The sequence below is a fragment of the Bos grunniens genome, chromosome 8 (genome assembly GCF_055505025.1).
Source record: "Bos grunniens cultivar Pamir isolate PY7600 chromosome 8, Bosgru_T2T1.0, whole genome shotgun sequence".
NCBI classification, from domain to species: Eukaryota; Metazoa; Chordata; class Mammalia; order Artiodactyla; family Bovidae; genus Bos; species Bos grunniens.
This window is the reverse complement of record NC_141172.1, coordinates 64,968,725-64,987,709: the sequence shown is the minus strand read 5'-3', so window position 1 is coordinate 64,987,709 and position 18,985 is coordinate 64,968,725.

Genomic DNA, 18,985 nt, shown 5'->3' with positions numbered 1-18,985 from the left:
TTAGTTAGTTTAGACAATAGAAATTAACTCTCAAACAGCCCTAGAGGCTAGAAATGTGAGATAAAGGTCTGGGCAGGGTTAGTGCCTTCTGAGGCTGTGAGAAGTTTGTTCCAGGCCTCTCTCCTAGCTCTTGGTGTGTGCAGATGTAATGGTGCTCCTTGGAAAATGGTCAGAGCACATGTGGTAGCACATATGGTAACAATGATGTTTGGGATAAAAAGTCTCTTGAATATGAAACCTGAATTAAAACCCCAGCCATACAATTCTTTCTTTCTTTTTTTTTTTAGGCAGTGTTGAGTTTTCGTTGCTGTGCATGGGCTCTCTCTATTGTGGTGTGCAGGCTTCCGTAGTTGCACCTCTGGATCTCTGTGCTCCTGGGTTCTGGAGCCCACGAGGCTCCTCTGTCCGTGGAATTCTTCAGGCAAGAATACTGGAATGCGTAGCCATTTCCTTCTCCAGGGGATCTTCCTGACCCAGGGGTCAAACCCAGGTCTCCTGCATTGCAGGCTAATTTTTTACCCTGAACCACCAAGGGAGAGAGCTCTTGGTGACTTGATAGCACTTTTTGATATTCCTTGGCTTGTTGACACATCAGCCATATCTCTGCCTTCCTGTGTGCATGACATTCTCCCTCTGTGCGTGTCTGTCTCTGTGCCCCAATTCTCCCTTTTTATTAAGAAACCAGTCATACTGATTCAGGCTTCCCAGGTGACTCAGTGTTTAAAAAAAAAATTAAAGAAAGAAAAGAAAAAACCTGCCTGTGAATGCAGGAGATGCAGGAGTCTCAGGTTTGATCCCTGAGAAATGGGATTGCACTTCAGTATTCCATACTGGAGTTGCAACTCCAGGTGCCAAAAGGAAATGGCAACCCACTCCAGTATTCTTGCCTGGGAAATCCCATGGACATAGGAGTCTGGCAGGTTACAGTTTATGGGGTCGCAAAGACTTGGACAATACTGAGCACAGCACAGCAGCAGCATATTGATTCAGGGCCCCCATCCTGCTCCCCTGTGACCTCATCTTAACTATGTCTGCAATGTCCTATTTATAAATGAGGTCACTTTCTGCAGTATCAGGGGTTAGGACTTCGACATATCTTATGTTGGTTCAGTTCAGTCATTCAGTCGTTTCTGACTCTTTGTGACCCCATGAATTGCAGCACGCCAGGCCTCCCTGTCCATCACCAACTCCTAGAGTTCACCCAAACTCATGTGCATCAAGTCGGTGATGCCATCCAGCCATCTCATCCTCTGTCGTCCCCGTCTCCTCCTGCCCCCAATCCCTCACAGCATCAGGGTCTTTTCCAATGAGTCAACTCTTCACATGAGGTGGCCAAAGTATTGGAGTTTCAGCTTCAACATCAGTCCTTCCAATGAACACCCAGGACTGATCTCCTTTAGGTTGGACTGGTTGGATCTCCTTGCAGTCCAAGGGACTTTCAAGAGTCTTCTCCAGCACCACAGTTCAAAAGCATCAATTGTTCTGTGCTCAGCTTTCTTCACAGTCCAACTCTCACATCCATACATGACCACTGGAAAAACCATAGCCTTGACTAGATGGACCTTTGTTGGCAAAGTAATGTCTCTGCTTTTTAATATGCTGTCTAGGTTGGTCATAACTTTCCTTCCAAGGAGTAACGGTCTTTTAATTTCATGGCTGCAATCACCATCTGCAGTGATTTTGGAGCCCCCCAAAATTAAGTCTGACACTGTTTCCACTGTTTCCCCATCTATTTGCCATGAAGTGATGGGACCAGATGCCATGATCTTCGTTTTCTGAATGTTGAGCTTTAAGCCAACTTTTTCACTCTCCTCTTTCACTTTCATCAAGAGGCTTTTTAGTTCCTCTTCACTCTCTGCTATAAGGGTGGTGTCATCTGCATATCTGAGGCTACTGATATTTCTCCCGGCAATCTTGATTCCAGCTTGTGCTCCTTCCAGCCCAGCGTTTCTCATGATGTACTCTGCATAAGTTGGTTGAGGGGACATAATTCAACATACACTATTTACCATATGTTACTTTTATGACACAATGCATCACTGAACTTTGCCAGTAACTTGATGTGTGGCTGTCCTGAGCAACCAGGAGACTGGGTAGAAGTGGGCAGATTTTTGGCAGATGTAACGGTGCTCCTTGGAAAATGGTCAGAGCACATGTGGTAGCACACATAGTGACAATGATGTTTGGGATAAAAAGTCTCTTGAATATGAAACCTAAATTAAAACCCCAGCCATACAATTCTCTCTTTTTCTTTCTTTTTTTTTTAGGCAGTGTTGAGTTTTCATTGCTGTGCATGGCTCTCTCTATTGTGGTGTGCAGGCTTCCGTAGTTGCACCTCTGGAGCTCTGTGCTCCTGGGTTCTTGAGCACAGGCTTAATAGTTGTGACACCTGGACTTAGTTGAACCCCTGTCCCCTGCATTGCAGGTAGATTTTTAACCCCTGAACCATCAGGAAGGTCCCTACAATTCTTAATAAAGTGGACAAAAAATTTATACTTGAAATTGATCTCTTAAGCTTTGCTTAAGAAAGTCATTAGCTGTGATCAACTTTACGTATATGTGAATATATGTATTATTTATGTGTACATGGGTGTGTAGGGATATATGTAGATATACAGATGTGTGTAGATATGCATATATATGTCCATCCCTATATTTTTATGGATGATTTATTTATGTTTTTGCTTGTTCACTGTTCTCTAATTGCTGTATTTTTATTCATAATTATATCCACATAATTGACTGTGACAAAATTAACTATCTTGCAATTGCAACATGAGAATGTTTGCCTACTGAAATATTTTTGGTTATTGACAAACTTTTGGTTATTTATAAATTTTTAAATAAAATTTTTAATAAATTTTTAAGAAAAATAAATTTTATAAATTTCTTAAAATTTTATAATTTTTAAAAAATCGTAAGTTTTATAAGAATTTAAAATTTTGTCTTTTCACCTTGCTTATAGTTTCCTTTGTTGTGCAGAAGCTTTTAAGTTTAATTAGGTCCCATTTGTTTATTTTTGCTTTCATTTCCAATATTCTGGGAGGTGGGTCATAGAGGATCCTGCTGTGATGTATGTCGGAGAGTGTTTTGCCTATGTTCTCCTCTAGGAGTTTTATAGTTTCTGGTCTTACGTTTAGATCTTTAATCCATTTTGAGTTTATTTTTGTGTATGGTGTTAGAAAGTGTTCTAGTTTCATTCTTTTACAAGTGGTTGACCAGTTTTTCCAGCACAACTTGTTAAAGAGATTGTCTTTAATCCATTGTATATTCCTGCCTTCTTTGTCAAAGATAAGGTGTCCATATGTGCATGGATTTATCTCTAGGCTTTCTATTTTGTTCCATTGATCTATATTTCTGTCTTTGTGCCAGTACCATATTGTCTTGATGACTGTGGCTTTGTAGTAGAGCCTGAAGTCAGGCAGGTTGATTCCTCCAGTTCCATTTTTCTTTCTCAAGATTGCTTTGGCTATTTGAGGTTTTTTGTATTTCCATACGAACTGTGAAATTATTTGTTCTAGCTCTGTGAAGAATACCGTTGGTAGCTTGACAGGGATTGCATTGAATCTATAAATTGCTTTGGGTAGTGTAGTCATTTTCACTATATTGATTCTTCCAATCCATGAACATGGTATATTTCTCCATCTATTAGTGTCCTCTTTGATTCCTTTCACCAGTATTTTATAGTTTTCTATATATAGGTCTTTAGTTTCTTTAGGTAGATATATTCCTAAGTATTTTATTCTTTTCGTTGCAATGGTGAATGGAATTGTTTCCTTAATTTCTCTTTCTATTTTCTCATTATTAGTGTATAGGAATGCAAGGGATTTCTGTGTGTTGATTTTATATCCTGCAACTTTACTATATTCATTGATTAGTTCTAGTAATTTTCTGGTGCAGTCTTTAGGGTTTTCTATATAGAGGATCATGTCATCTGCAGACAGAGTTCAGAATGGGAGAAAATAAATAGCAAATGAAGCAACTGACAAACAACTAATCTCAAAAATATACAAGCAACTCCTACAGCTCAACTCCAGAAAAATAAATGACCCAATCAAAAAATGGGCCAAAGAAATAAATAGATATTTCTCCAAAGAAGACATACAGATGGCTAACAAACACATGAAAAGATGCTCAACATCACTCATTATCAGAGAAATGCAAATCAAAACCACTATGAGGTACCATTTCACACCAGTCAGAATGGCTGTGATCCAAAAGTCTACAAGCAATAAATGCTGGAGAGGGTGTGGAGAAAAGGGAACCCTCTTACACTGTTGGTGGGAATGCAAACTAGTATAGCCACTATGGAGAACAGTGTGGAGATTCCTTAAAAAACTGGAAATAGAACTGCCTTATGACCCAGCAATCCCACTGCTAGGCATACACACTGAGGAAACCAGAATTGAAAGAGACAATGTTCATTGCAGCACTGTTTATAATAGCCAGGACATGGAAGCAACATATATGTCCATCATCAGATGAATGGATAAGAAAGCTATGATACATATACACAACAGAGTATTACTCAGCCATTAAAAAGAATGCATTTGAGTCAGTTCTAATGAGGTGGATGAAACTGGAGCCTACTATACAGAGTGAAGTAAGCCAGAAAGAAAAACACCAATACAGTATACTAATGCATATGTATGGAATTTAGAAAGATGGTAACAATAACCCAGTATACGAGACAGCAAAAGAGCCACTGATGTATAGAACAGTCTTTTGGACTCTCTGGGAGAGGGAGATGGTGGGATGATTTGGGAAAATGGCATTGAAACATGTATAATATCATATATGAAACGAGTCGCCAGTCCAGGTTCGATGCACGATACTGGATGCTCGGGGCTGGTGCACTGGGATGACCCAGAGGGATGGTATGGGGAGGGAGGTGGGAGGAAGGTTCAGGATGAGGAACACATGTATACCTGTGATGGATTCATTTTGATATGTGGCAAAACCAATACAATATTGTAAAGTTAAGAAATAAAATAAAATTAAATTAAAAAAAAGAATTTAAAATTGATAAATTTTTAAGAAAATTAAATTTATAAATTTTTAAGAAAATTTAAAGATTAAGACAGCCTGAATTATAGAGAGTTGATGTGTGGTTTTAATAACAGCCTGAAGGAATTCAAGTCAATTTTGATTTGAAGGACACAAAGATAGACTGCACATGACTAGAGTTTTTTGGTTTGTTTTCAAGTACTGTAAACTCTCCTTTCTGACTTGCAAAGTATGAAGGTTATTCATAAAGTAGCTTCATCTCTCCCAACTATCATAGTAGAGGCAGGCCTACTTTTTAGAGTAATTTTAGGTTCATAGCAAAATTGAGCAGAAACTACAGAAATTTCTCATATACTCCCTGCCCCTACACAAGCATAGCTTCCCCCACCATCAACATTGCCCACTAGAGGGTTATATTTGTTACAATAGATGAAGCTACGTTAGCACATCATAATCACTTAAAGTCCATGGTTTCCATTACAGTTTATTTTTGGTGGTGTGTATTCTGTGCATTTGGACAAATGTATGATGACACATATCCACCACTGTAACATCATACAGAATCATTTCACTGCCCTAAAAATCCTCTATGCTCTGCCTTTTGATCCCTCCCTTTCCCCCCTGCCATGTTTCCCTATATCCATCCCACTGTGAAGGTAAGTCAACAATTTCCTATTTGTTTCGTGTTCCAGATACAAACCAATACATATATCAACAGGATCATATTGTGTATGATGTTCCTTATCTTGTATTTTATGTTCAATAATAAATAATGGAAATATTTCCAATACATAAAATTTTTGAAAAATATTAACCTTCACACAAATCCAGTAGACTTTCACTAAACTTTCTTTTCAATGGCTTCAGAACACTGCTAGAAAAAATTCTGATTGGTAAATTTGGGGGAATTTTTACTGCTCTGTTCCAGTTGCATCCCATAATAGGATGTTGCATGGAATTTCTCTTTTGAACTCTCAAATGATCATTAGAATTCTAAAACAAGTAGGTACTAAGCAACCTATATTCTTGTCAACTAAAATAAAGTCACAGCCTGAAGGTTGAGAGTCATGTGCCTGGGAGGCAGCATCTCAAGTAGCCCAGAGAAACTGTTCTGAGCAGGCAAGGGAGAGGGGAAGAATCAGGTTATATAGAAGATGCCAACAAACGGGACAGATAGCCTGAACATCAAAGATTATTGTTAATTAAAGAAAACCAGATATCTCAAGTTAAGGAATGTAGTTTTCTTTTATCTATAAGAAGATACAAGTATCTGGGCTCACTGAACTCATTCCTTTCATATGAATCTCAGCTATCTAGCACCAGCATCCTGCATTTTCACATTTCCCAACCTTCCATCCATAGGGAGTGGCAGCAGCTGTATTGCAGCATTGTTCTCCCTTTGGGGGGCCTTCCAGTCTCAGCATTCACATTTGGAAGGCCAGAATCATGGATGGCTCTAACATTCTTATTTATATTTATGGCAGGAGATATTCCATTTCACATTCTAGAGAGAGCTATCAGTGTGTGGAGAACCTTTCCCATACCTTATAAGTAGTCATAAGAATCCTCCTTGCCTCCTCTATGAGTCAAAAATTTCTCACCACACTCCTCTCTTCAGTCTATACTCTGAGATTATTGATTGGAAGGACATCAGAGAGCAGTTGCAGGAAGCAGGAGTGAGAGCTCTCAGAAGTTCAGGGTTATAGGGAATAGGCCTTGTCTCACTCTCCAAACTCCAGGAAGTCTGAGTGGGTGGAGCTCTGTGAGAATCACTTGAGAGGTAGGAATGCTTATAAGGAGAGTTGTGTATCTTAGTCTCCAGCTCAATGGCTGCTGAAATGAGAACTTTATGTGAAGACCTGGGGCTGCCCCTGGAGTGGGAAGAAATGTGGGCCAGACATTCTTGGGAGAGCTTGGCCTGTGTCCCTGAGTGTCTGTAGGATGATGGTAGCATGCCTGCCTACTCAGTTGCTTCAGTCATGTCCAACATTTTGTGACCGCATGGACTATAGCCCACCAGGCTCCATGGATTCTCCATATAAGAATATTGGAGTGAGTTGCCATGCCTCCTCCAGGAGAATGATGATAAACTGGTGCCTATTTCTTACATGGAAATTTTACAAAGATTGAAGCTTACTGGATAATCCTGCTCTAGTAGGGATGGTTCATACTATAGTGTCACGTTCCTGGGAAGCAGAGAATGAAAGGATTATTTCATTGTACAGTGAAGAAGAGGATCTCAACAGTTTCTGGCGTTCTACACAAAGTTAGGTGAAAGATAAAGCCATGTGGTGCTGAAGGGAGACTGTCTTTCTCTTAGAGCATTTGCAGTAACAGATGAAGCCAGGATAGAGCAGAGTATCACCCTAAGGAATCATGGAGATCTTCATGGTCTTGTTGCAGAAGAAATCGAAATCTAGAACCCATCAGAGATATCTCCTGGTAATCAAGAGTTTGCTAATTCTCCAGGGAGATCTTCTATCCTCTATTCCTCACTCCAACAAAGTTAGCCTTGGAAGAGGAGGGAGTGAGAGGTACATCAGAAGTGGATTAATTCATTCTCACACTCCAAAATGCTTGAGTAGAAGATGTGAGTGAGCAGATCACTCAGCTGTATACTGAGTTGACTGCCTTGCCCAGGTCCAAATGAGTAGATAGGGTAAAATTTGAATATAATTTGGAGTTTTCAACTGGGTTATATTTTATTTTTCAGAACCTGAGTACAGTTCTGGATTCTGCTTAGGATATCTGTAAGAGGTGGAGAAAATGGTTTTGATGAAAGAAGATAAAGACAATAAGATGAAATAAAGCTGGTTTATGGAAACATCCCATAACTGAGGCTGTTGCACAAACTGGATTAGTTTTTCTTAAGGCAAAGTCATATCTATATACCAGTTCAAATCAACTTCTTCCTCAGGGTACATCTCAAAAAAAGTACTATTTTCTCTAGGATGAGTTACTTCTACCTTTGATTTCATATGGTAATCTGAAGATCAGTGATGCCCTATAGGTGGAGAAGGCCTCATAGAAGAAAGTCATAGAGAAAAATGTTACTTCATATCAACCAAAAGTGATATTCATTTTGATATGTTAGTCCACTGAAGACTCAATAAAAAAGTAAATAAAAGAAGGCAAATATGGTGGAGTGGGAGTACATAGAGTTCACTAAGTCCCACAAACACATCAAAAATGCATCTACATGTGAAACAATTGTAACAGAAAATGAACTAAAAACTGGCATAAGAATTCTTACACAATCAAAGATGCAAGAAAGGTGTCATGAAAACCAAGTAGGACCAGAAAAAAGACATTGGGTCAGGACCTGAACCCTGGAAAGAATCTTAAGGAAGAGAAGGTCTATGTAAGTGAACCTCTAAGCTAGGTAGTGAGCAGATCGAGGTATAATCTGGACCTCACAGCCCTCGTGTCTTGTTCAGATAAGAGGTCTGAAGAAGCTTAGACTCTATTCATGAGGAATGCATGCAACCTGACATGCTACCAAGCAGGGTGGAGAAAACCTTGCACTTGCGGCTGCTGCCTCACTGAACTTCCCAATCCAAAGGGGTGAACATCCCGTTTTACAGATCCAAAATGCAGTTTTCCATGGAAGAATCAGTTTACATTCTCATCAACAGTTCATGAAGGTTCTCTTTTATGCACATCCTTGTAAACACTTGCTATTTCTTGTCATTTTGGTAATAGTCATTGTGACAGGTGTGAGGTGATATCTTACTGTTTTGATTTATATTTCTCTAATGATAAGTGATGTTGAGCATTATTTTTCAAGTCTGTCTTTGGAAAAATGTCTATTCTGGTCCTGTCATTTATTAATTAGATTGTTTGTTCTGATGTTGAGTTATATGCATTATTTGTACATTTTGCAAATTAACCTATCAGATATATTGTTTACAGGTATCTTCTCTCATTCAGTGGGCAGTCTTTTCATTTTTTTAATAATTTTCTTTTCTTCTTAAAACCTTTTTAGTTTGATGTAGTCCCATTTGTTTATTTTTTTTTTTTTTTTTTTGCTTTCTTTGCTTAACGAGACATATCCAAAGAAATATTGCTAAGACAGATGTAAGAAAGTGTACTTCTTATGTTTACTCTAGAATTTTTATGGTTTCATGTCTTATACATTTTAGTTTATTTTTGTACAGGGTAAAACAAAGTAGTATACAGCTTTCAAGTTTTCCCAACACTATTTATTGAAGAAGTTGTCTTCCCACCCCCTGTATATTCTAGCCTCCTTTGTCCTATATTAATTGAACGTATAAGTATGTGTTTGTTTCTGGGCTTTCTATTCTGTTCCATCCATGTATGTGTCTGTTTTTGTGCCAGTACCATATTCTTTTGAGTATTATAACTTTGTAATGTAAGTTTGAAATCAGGAGCCATAATACCTCCAGTATTCATTCTTCTTTCTCAAGATTGTTTTGGTTCTTTGAGGTATTCTGTGTTTCCATACAAACTTTGGAAATTTTTATTTTAGTTCTTTAAAAAATACCATTGGTATTTTGATTGAGCTTGCATTAAATGTATACAGTGCCTTGTATAGGTATGGTATTTTAACAATATTAAGTCTTTCAATCTATGAACACAATGTATCTTGCCATTTGTTTGTGTTCTCTCCAATTTCTTTTAGTGAAGTAACATGAAGTGAAAGTCACTCAGTCGTGTCTGACTCTTTGCGACCCCATGGACTATAGTCCCTGGAATTCTCCAGGCCAGAATACTGGAGTGGGCAGCGTTTCCCATCTCCAGGGGATCTTCCCAACCTAGGAATTGAACCCAGGTCTCTCACATTGCAGGCAAATTCTTTAACAGCTGAGCCACAGGGGAAGCCCAAGAATACTGGAGTAGGTAGCCTATCCCTTCACCAATGGATCTTCCTGACCCAGGAATCAGACCGTGGTCTCCTGCATTGCAGGTGGATTCTTTACCAACTGAGGTATGAGGGAAGCCCTCAATTTCTTTTATCAGTCTCTTATAGTTCTGTGCCAAAGAAGGCTCAAACTACTTGCACTCATCTCACACACTAGTAAAGTAATGCTCAAAATTCTACAAGGCAGGCTTCAACAATACATGAACCGTGAACTTCCAGATGTTCAAGATGGTTTTCAAAAAGGCAGAGGAACCAGAGATCAAATTGCCAACATCCGCTGGATCATGGAAAAAGCAAGAGAGTTCCAGAAAAACATCTATTTCTGCTTTATTGACTATGCCAAAGACTTTGACTGTGTGGATCCCAATAAACTGGAAAATTCTGAAAGAGATGGGAATACCAGACCACCTGACCTGCCTCTTGAGAAACCTATATGCAGCTCAGGAAGCAACAGTTTGAACTGGACATGGAACAACAGACTGGTTCCAAATAGGAAAAGGAGTACATCAAGGCTGTATATTGTCACCCTGCTTATTTAACTTATATGCAGAGTACATCATGAGAAACACTGGGCTGGAAGGAGCACAAGCTGGAATCAAGATTGCCGGGAGAAATATCAGTAACCTCAGATATGCAGATGACACCACCCTTATGGCAGAGAGTGAAGAGGAACTCAAAAGCCTCTTGATGAAAATGAAAGAGGAGAGTGAAAAAGTTGGCTTAAAGCTCAACATTCAGAAAACGAAGATCATGGCATCTGGTCTCATCACTTCATGGGAAATAGATGGGGAAACAGTGGAAACAGTGTCAGACTTTATTTTAGGGGGCTCCAAAATCACTGCAGATGGTGACTGCAGCCATGAAATTAAAAGACTCTTACTCCTTGGAAGGAAAGTTATGACCAACCTAGATAGCATATTCAAAAGCAGAGACATTACTTTGCCAACAAAGGTCCGTCTAGTCAAGGCTATGGTTTTTCCAGTGGTCATGTATGGATGTGAGAGTTGGACTGTGAAGAAAGCTGAGCCCCGAAGAACTGATGCTTTTGAATTGTGGTGTTGGAAAAGACTCTTGAGAGTCCCTTGGACTGCAAGGAGATCCAACCAGTCCATTCTGAAGGAGATTAGTCCTGGGTGTTCTTTGGAAGGAATGATGCTAAAGCTGAAACTCCAATACTTCGGCCACCTCATGCAAAGAATTGACTCATTGGAAAAGACTCTGATGCTGGGAGGGATTAGGGGCAGGAGGAGACGGGGACGACAGAGGATGAGATGGCTGGATGGCATCACTGACTCAATGGACATGAGTTTGGGTGAACTCTGGGAGTTGGTGATGGACAGGGAAGCCTGGCGTGCTGTGATTCTTGGAGTCGCAAAGAGTCAGACACGACTGAGCGACTGAACTGAACTGAAGTATAGTTCTGTGAATATAGGTCTTTTATTTCCAAAGTTAATAGACAAAAATAACAATAAATATCAAAGCAGAAATAAAAATAGAGCCTTGAAAAGTAGAAAAGGTCAATGAAACTAAGAGTTGGTTCTTTAAATAGATAAAATTAATAAACCTTTAGTCACACATCAAGATGAAGAGCCAAAATAAATAAAAAGTAGAAATAATAGAAATATTAATAGATAATGAGAAATTATAATTTGTTATAGCTGATTTCACAAAAGTACAAAGAACAATCATATATAGCAATAAAATATAACCTAGATAAAGTGGTCAAATTTCTAGAAATGTACACTCTCTCAAGAATGAATCAGAAAAAAAAATAAACTATTAACAAACCAATTACCAGTAATGAAATTGAATAAATACTAAAAACAAAACACAATTACAATTCCTAACAGTTTCAGGGCCAGATGTATTCACAGGTGAATTCTACCAAAAATTTAAAGAAAATGTAACACCTGTCTTTCTTAAACTATCCCAAAAAATTATTGAGGGAGAAACACTCTTGAACTCATTCTACAAGTCCAGCACCACTTTGATACAAAACCAGAAAATATATCACAATAAAGAAAATCACAGATCAATAACTGATGGATAAAAATGTAAAAAATCCTCAAGAAAATATTATCAAACTGATTTCAACAATACATTACAAAGATCATACACCATGAACAAGTGGGATTTATCATAGTGATAAAATCATGATTCAATATTCACAAATCAATATACTGCATTAACAAACTGAAGAATAAAAAGATATAGTCATCTCAATAGAGACAGAAAAATCTTGTGAAAAAAGTTCAACACCTATGTTCTCCTCTAGGAGTTTTATAGTTTCTGGTCTTACGTTTAGATCTTTAATCCATTTTGAGTTTATTTTTGTGTATGGTGTTAGAAAGTGGTCTAGTTTCATTCTTTTACAAGTGGTTGACCAGATTTCCCAGCACCACTTGTTAAAGAGATTGTCTTTAATCCATTGTATATTCTTGCCTCCTTTGTCAAAGATAAGGTGTCCATAGGTGCGTGGATTTATCTCTGGGCTTTCTATTTTGTTCCATTGATCTATATTTCTGTCTTTGTGCCAGTACCATACTGTCTTGATAACTGTGGCTTTGTAGTAGAGCCCGAAGTCAGGTAGGTTGATTCCTCCAGTTCCATTCTTCTTTCTCAAGATTGCTTTGGCTATTCGAGGTTTTTTGTATTTCCATACAAATTGTGAAATTATTTGTTCTAGTTCTGTGAAGAATACCATTAGTAGCTTCATAGGGATTGCATTGAATCTATAAATTGCTTTGGGTAGTATAGTCATTTTCACTATATTGATTCTTCCAATCCATGAACATGGTATATTTCTCCATCTATTAATGTCCTCTTTGATTTCTTTCACCAGTGTTTTATAGTTTTCTATGTATAGGTCTTTAGTTTCTCTAGGTAGATATATTCCTTAGCATTTTATTCTTTCCATTGCAATGGTGAATGGAACTGTTTCCTTAATTTCTCTTTCTGTTTTCTCATTATTAGTGTATAGGAATTCAAGGGATTTCTGTGTGTTGATTTTATATCCTGCAACTTTACTATAATCATTGATTAGTTCTAGTAATTTTCTGGTGGAGTCTTTATGGTTTTCTATGTAGAGGATCATGTCATCTGCAAATAGTGAGAGTTTTACTTTTCTTTTCCAATTTGGATTCCTTTTATTTCTTTTTCTGCTCTGATTGCTGTGGCCAAAACTTCCAAAACTATGTTGAATAGTAATGGTGAAAGTGGGCACCCTTGTCTTGTTCCTGACTTTAAAGGGAATGCTTTCAATTTTTCACCATTGAGGATAATGTTTGCTGTGGGTTTGTCATATATAGCTTTTATTATGTTGAGATATGTTCCTTCTATTCCTGCTTTCTGGAGAGTTTTTATCATAAATAGATGTTGAATTTTGTCAAAGGCTTTCTCTGCATCTATTGAGAAAATCATATGGTTTTTATTTTTCAATTTGTTAATGTGGTGATTAATGACATTGATTGATTTGCAGATATTGAAGAATCCTTGGTCATAGTGTATGATCTTTTTAATGTGTTGTTGGATTCTGCTTGCTAGAATTTTGTTAAGGATTTTTGCATCTATGTTCATCAGTGATATTGGCCTGTAGTTTTCTTTTTTTGTGGGATCTTTGTCAGGTTTTGGCATTAGGGTGATGGTGGCCTCATAGAATGAGTTTGGAAGTTTACCTTCCTCTGCAATTTTCTGGAAGAGTTTGAGCAGGATAGGTGTTAGCTCTTCTCTAAATTTTTTGTAGAATTCAGCTGTGAAGCCGTCTGGACCGGGGCTTTTGTTTGCTGGAAGATTTTTGATTACAGTTTCAATTTCCATGCTTGTGAACATAGGCAAAACACTCTCTGACATACATCACAGCAGGATCCTCTATGACCCACCTCCCAGAATATTGGAAATAAAAGCAAAAATAAATAAATGGGACCTAATTAAACTTAAAAGCTTCTGCATATCAAAGGAAACTATTAGCAAGGTGAAAAGGCAGCCTTCAGAATGGGAGAAAATAATAGCAAATGAAGCAACGGACAAACAACTAATCTCAAAAATATACAAGCAACTCCTACAGCTCAACTCCAGAAAAATAAATGACCCAATCAAAAAATGGGCCAAAGAACTAAATAGACATTTCTCCAAAGAAGACATACAGATGGCTAACAAACACATGAAAAGATGCTCAAAATCACTCATTATCAGAGAAATGCAAATCAAATCCACAATGAGGTACCATTTCACACCAGTCAGAATGGCTGCGATCCAAAAGTCTACAAGCAATAAATGCTGGAGAGGGTGTGGAGAAAAGGAACCCTCTTACACTGTTGGTGGGAATGCAAACTAGTACAGCCACTATGGAGAACAGTGTGGAGATTCCTTAAAAAACTGGAAATAGAACTGCCTTATGACCCAGCAATCCCACTGCTAGGCACACACACTGAGGAAACCAGAAGGGAAAGAGACACATGTACCCCAATGTTCATCGCAGCACTGTTTATAATAGCCAAGACATGGAAGCAACCTAGATGTCCACCAGCAGATGAATGGATAAGAAAGCTGTGGTACATATACACAATGGAGTATTACTCAGCCATTAAAAAGAATACATTTGAATCAGTTCTAATGAGGTGGATGAAACTGGAGCCTATTATATACAGTGAAGTAAGCCAGAAAGAAAAACACCAATACAGTATACTAACGCATATATATGGAATTTAGAAAGATGGTAACAATAACCCTGTGTACAAGACAGCAAAAGAGACACTGTTGTATAGAACAGTCTTATGGACTCTTGCAGAGGAGAGGGTGGGAAGATTTGGGAGAATGGCATTGAAACATGTAAAATATCATGTAAGAAACGAGTTGCCAGTCCAGGTTCGATGCACGATGCTGGATGCTTGGGGCTAGTGCACTGGGACGACCCAGAGGGATGGTATGGGGAGGGAGGAGGGAGGAGGGTTCAGGATGGGGAACACATGTATACCTGTGGTGGATTCATTTTGATATTTGGCAAAACTAATACAATTTGTAAAGTTTAAAAATAAAATAAAATTAAAAAAAAAAAAGTTCAATACCATTTATGACAAAAATCTCCAGAAAGTAGATAGAAAGAACATATCTCAACATAATGAAGGCCATATATGACAAGCTGACAACTAACATACTCAGTGATGAAAAGTAGATCTGTAACAAAACAAGGACACCCACTCTTGCCACTTTTGTTCAATATAGTGTTGGAAGTTCTAGTCACAGCAGTGTGACAAGAAAAAAATAAATAAAAGGAATCCATATTGGGAAAGAATAAATAAATCTGTCAATGATTATAGATGGCGTAATACTATATATCAAAAATCCAAATATACCACCAAAAAGAAAAAAAAACCTATTAGAACTCATCAATGAATTCAATAAAGTTGCAAGATCAAAATAAATATATACAAATCTGTCGTGTTTCTCTACATTAACAACAAACTATCAGAAAGAGAAACAAATCTCAATCACAATTGCATCAAGAAGAATAAAATATCTTGGACTAAATCTATTCTGTTCTTCACTAATTTTTTCCATCTTCTAATTTTGCGTTTAATTTACTTCTTTTACTCAAAGTGGAAATTTAGGTTACTGATATAAACTACTTTTTCTCTTTTGTAACATGAACATTTTATAAATGTCAATTTCTCTCTGAGCACTGCTTTATCTGTATCCTATATGTTTGGATATGCTGTATTTTTATTTTCATGCATCTCAAAGTATTTCCTAATTTTTTCAGGATTTTTAATTTGCTCTTTTTGCTATTCAAGACTATTTTGTTTAATTTGCGCTCATTTGTGAGTTTTCCACATTTCCTTTGTTACTGCTTTTTAATTTAGTTCCATTGTTGTCAAAGAGCATATTTTGTATGATTTCATTCCTTTTAAATTTATTGAAGCTTGTTTTATGGTCAACCATATGGTCTATCTTAGAAAATGTTTCATGTGCATGGCAGAAGAGTATGTATCCTGCTGTTGTGTAATGCAGTGTTCTATAGATATCTGTTAGGTCTCACTGGTTTATAGTGCTGTTCAAATTTTTAATTTCCTTGTTGATCTTCTGTTAAGTTGTCATATCCATTACTTAAAGTGGGGCATTGATGTCCCCAACTAAAATTACTGACTTGTCCATTTCTCCCTTAAATTTTTTCAGATTTTTTTCTCTATGTATTTTGAGTTTCTCATCTTAGGTACATATACCTTTAAATTGTTATATTTCCCTGAAATATTGATGTTTTAAATATTATAATGCATTCTTCATTTTGCTCTACTTTCCCATATGTATTATATCTTTTTGTTCTCTGGGCCCATTTACTCACTTCTTTTGCATTGGGTGGATGTTTATGCTTTAAACTATTAATGATTAAAATAATTTTGACTATATATTTTAAAGTTTTTCTTAGTCATTATTCTAAGTGTTGCCACCTACACATAACTTAGGATAGTCTACTTCAAATTTATATTGAATTTATTCTAGGTACAGATAATTTGGGCTTCCTAGGTGGCTCAGTGATAAAGAACCTACCTGCCAATGCAGGATACACAAGAGACACCAGTTCAATCCCTGGGTCAGGAAGATCCCCTGGAGGAGGGCATGGCAACCTGCTTCAGTACCTTGTCTGGAGAATGCCATGGACAGAGGAGCCTGGTTGGCTACAGTCTCAGTTCAGTTCAGTCGCTTAGTCATGTCTGACTCTGCGGCCCCACAAGCTGCAGCATGCCACGCTTACCTGTCCATCACCAACTCCCGGAGCTTAATCAAACTCATTCCATTGAGTCGGTGATGTCATCCAACCACCTCATCCTCTGCCATCCCTTCTTATTCTGCCTTCAATCTTTCCCAGCATCAGGGTCTTTTCAAATGAGTCAGCTCTTCACATCAGGTAGCCAAAGTATTGAAGTTTCAGCTTCAGCATCAGTCTTTCCAATAAATATTCAGCACTGATTTCCTTTAGGTTTGACTGGTTTCATCTCCTTACTGTCCAAGAGACTCTCAAGAGTCTTCTCCAACACCACAATTCAAAAGCCTCAATTCTTTGGCTCTCAGCTTCCTTTATAGTCCAACTCTTACATCCATACATGACTACTGGAAAAACCATAGCTTTGACTAGACAGACCTTTGTTGGCAAAGTAACGTCTATCCTTTTTAATAAGCTGTCTAGGTTGGTCGTAGCTTTTCTTCCAAGGAGGAAGCATCTGTTAATATCATGGCTGCAGCCACCATCTGCAGTGATTTTGGAGCCCCAAAAAATAGTCTGTCACTGTTTCCATTGTTTCCCCATCTATTTGCCATGAGTGATGGGACCAAATGCCATGGTCTTCATTTTTTGAATGATGAGTTTTAAGCCAACTTTTTCACTCTCCTCTTTCACTTTCATCAAGAGGCTCTTTAGTTCCTCTTCATTCTCTGCCATAAGGGTGGTGTCATCTGCATATCTGAGGTTATTGATATTTCTCTCAGCAATCTTGATTCCAACTTGTGCCTCATCCAGCCCAGCATTTCACATGATGTACTCTGCATGTAAGTTAAATAAGCAAGTTGACAATATACAGCCTTGACGTACTCCTTTCCCAATTTGGAACCTGTCTGTTGCTCCATGTCTGGTTCTAACTGTTGCTTCTTGACCTGCATACAGATTTCTCAGGAGGCAGGTCAGGTGGTCTGATATCCCCATCTCTTGAAGAATTTTCCAGTTGTGGTGATATTCACAGTCAAAGGCTTTGGTGTAATCAATAAAGCAGAAGTTGATGTTTTTATGGTATTCTCTTGCTTTTTCTATGATCCAGTGCATGTTGGCAATTTGATCTCTGGTTCCTCTGCCTTTTCTAAATCTAGCTTTAACATCTGGAAGCTCACATCTGGGCTACAGCCTACAGGGTTTCAAAGAGTAGGACACAACTTAACTGTCTCAGCACATAGATGATTTATTCTTGTATAGCTCTTGCTTCTGTGAGTATTATGTCTACATATGTTATGCTTCAAAAACATATTTTGATAATTATTACTTATAATTAAATTTAATGAAGCTGACACAATAAAGATAGCAAATATATATTTCTAGGTTTTCTTATATTAATCTTCTTATTTGCTATTTCTGGTTCTCTTTTTTTCTTCCAATGGATCTGAGTTATTTAGTATTATTTTCTATATGTTTTCAATGTAGTTTTGTTCTCACCTTCTTGCTTTTTAATATTTTGTCAAATATATTACAGTATACAGTTTATATGTTATAGGACCAATAATACTAGATAGATATATAAACATTTAAAATCATTTAAGAAAAGAAAGAAAAAAAAATATGCAATTATATTGCCTTTTATAATTATGTACATAATTACCTTTACCAATGCTTTTTATGTTTTCTCACCCTGTGGATTTAAATTACTGACTGGTTTCTTCTGCTTTCAGCCTGAAGAATTTCCTTCAGTGTTTTGTATAAAATAGATTGGCTAATAATGAGTTCTTCTCACATATAACTGGAAATTACTTTATCTCCCTTTAATTTTTGAAAAATATTTTACATGATGTAAGATTCTTACATGAAATTCTTTCCCTTTCTGTTACTCAAATATGCTATTCTATTGCCTTCTGCTCTTCACTGTTGTTATTAAGAAGTTAACTGTTAGCCTTATTGCCTTTCCATTATATGTGATGAGTCATTTTTCTCTTGCTGATTTCAAGATATTCTCTTTGTGTCTGGTTTTCAACATTTTGAGAATAATATGTTTGAGTGTAGTTCTCAGCCCCCCAAACTCAGAAAATCTATTTAATATTTAAGAAGACTGCTGTTTTGATCCATGACAACTATTCCAGGAAGGGCTTTTAGGTCCAATGAGCTGCACCTTTGCCCTCTTGATCTCATTTTTACTTTAAATTTGTTGGATTTTTTTTTTTAAATACCCCACTAACCCTAATTCTAGGAACTACATTGATCATTGTGAGCAAGTCACTCAACATTTCTCACCTACAGAAATAAGAACGATTTCTTTAAATCAGAGGATTAGTTGCCTGTACATGAAGCAATTTCAACATGCTTTCATGTGATCGTGAGTGGGAATTTGAAAATAGTTTACAAAT